At 42.6% G+C, this 1,829-nt stretch overlaps 1 protein-coding gene across 1 annotated transcript in view; it reads right to left on the bottom strand.

Moving 5' to 3' along the window:
- The window catches only part of STAB2 (stabilin 2), a 151,462-nt gene that overhangs the window by 63,012 nt on the left and 86,621 nt on the right, over nt 1-1,829 (bottom strand).

The raw sequence follows: 1,829 nt of genomic DNA, 5'->3' as shown, positions 1-1,829 counted from the left end.
TATCCACTGGTTAAATAGAGCTGCCGCGGAGAGAAACGACAATTCCTTATTCATATCGTGCAAGGGAGGGAGGGAGAGATGAGAGAGAAAACAAGAGAAGGAACAATGAGAAGCATAATTGCAGTGCGTTTCTGGGTAGCCTGACTTAGCCTTCCGGGGCTGGGCCCCTTTTCTTTGCCAGCCTCCTCGATGCGGATATGAATGGAGCCTTCACCGGCCTCATTGCCAGAGCCATTCAATTCTTTCATGCTTAGTGGCCTGATTATCCTCTCTATATTTGAGTTAAAAAGGTGATTCCAGAAACTACAAATGGAACAACAACCTGAAGTTCTTCCAAATAAGAGTTTAGGTTTGTAAGAACATGGCCATCTAGCCCAAAGGAGGGTCACAGAGGTCACAGAGTAAATAGCCCCCTTTTAGAGCCAGTATTGAGTTGTGGCTTGGAACATGGAGCCAAACCACACGGGTTTGCATTCTGGTTTGGCCATTTCCTAGTTCCTCTGACAAGTGACCTCATCTCTCTAAGCCTCATTTTCTCCTCTGGAAAATGGGATGATAAAAGCTCCAACTCATAGGGCTGGCGTGCAAATTGGAGGAGTTAATGTTTTTAAAGTGCTTAGAATAAAGGCTGGCATGCAAGACACGCTCTGTAAGTTTTAAGTGCTCTTATTTTTAATTCATCCACGATGACATTTATCAATGAACATAATATATTGAACCACCACAACTGGCACCAGGATGGAGTGCAGGGAGGATATAAGATATGAAAGGGGAAACATGGCCTTTTGCTCTTTTACAACTTACAGTTGTTTTGAGGAAGTTAAGACTCAAAAAGATAAACAATAGTGTTAGTATACCAGTGACGTTTGAAGATGTGATTGGGTAAAAAAAGCTCTGGACTCTGAGTTAAAAAAGACTGGGTACTTTTCCTGAGTCTGCCATTTACTAGCTGTGTGATCTTGGGCAAGTCACTTAACCCCTCTGAGAATCAAGTGTCTAATATGAGCAGTGAATAAGATGATGCCTTGCTCCTCAGATTATAAATATTATATGCATTAATGTATGTGAAAGCATTTTGAATGAGATGATGCCTTGCTCCTGGGATTATAAATATTATATGCATTAATGTATGTGAAAACATTTTTAAACTATCAAACACTATGAAAATGGCGATAACAATTATGTGCAAATTTACATAAAGACAATAAATCTCAGAGATGTCTCGATTCCTTTTTGAAAGTAGTTGAGGTTATTAAGTAAGTTAGTAAATACCTGTTCAAAAGCAAATTAGTTAGTAAAGACATAAGTACAAGAGCTGAGATGCTCATGTCATTCCTTAAAGGGGCTGTTTTAAGGGAGGGGAGGGCATGAGTTGGGTCTGAACTGATGGCAGAAAGACCAGAGGCTGAGTCTCTGGGAGAGGCGAACAGAGATGGCATGGAGCTGGGAAAGCCACAGCTAAGCTAAAGCTAAGCTATGCAACTTGCAAGAAAAGCGAGTTGAGCCTGTGTGAGATGCCTGCAGTACCAGGCCAAGGATTTGGACTTTATCTTGTTTTCTGTAGGAGGAGAGAGACATTGTAAAAGCAGGGATTTAGAGTTTTAGGGTTTTAAGGTTTTAGAAAACGTGGCCCATGGAGAGAAAATGTTAGGTCTATGCTCTGTGGTCTGGCTGAGGGGAAGGAACGGTGTGCAGTGAAGGGTGGGAAAGACACTGAATAAGCAGGTAGGCCAAGGATCAGATGCCGTAGCCAGCCCAGGTGGCCAAGGATGCAAGCCTGAGAGAGGCTCTTAGTCTGGGTGGGGTGCAGGTCCTGGAGTTTGTTGACT

This window comes from Pteropus vampyrus, unplaced genomic scaffold, assembly GCF_000151845.1.
Source record: "Pteropus vampyrus isolate Shadow unplaced genomic scaffold, Pvam_2.0 Scaffold16, whole genome shotgun sequence".
NCBI classification, from domain to species: Eukaryota; Metazoa; Chordata; class Mammalia; order Chiroptera; family Pteropodidae; genus Pteropus; species Pteropus vampyrus.
This window is presented reverse-complemented; position numbering and strand designations above follow the sequence as displayed.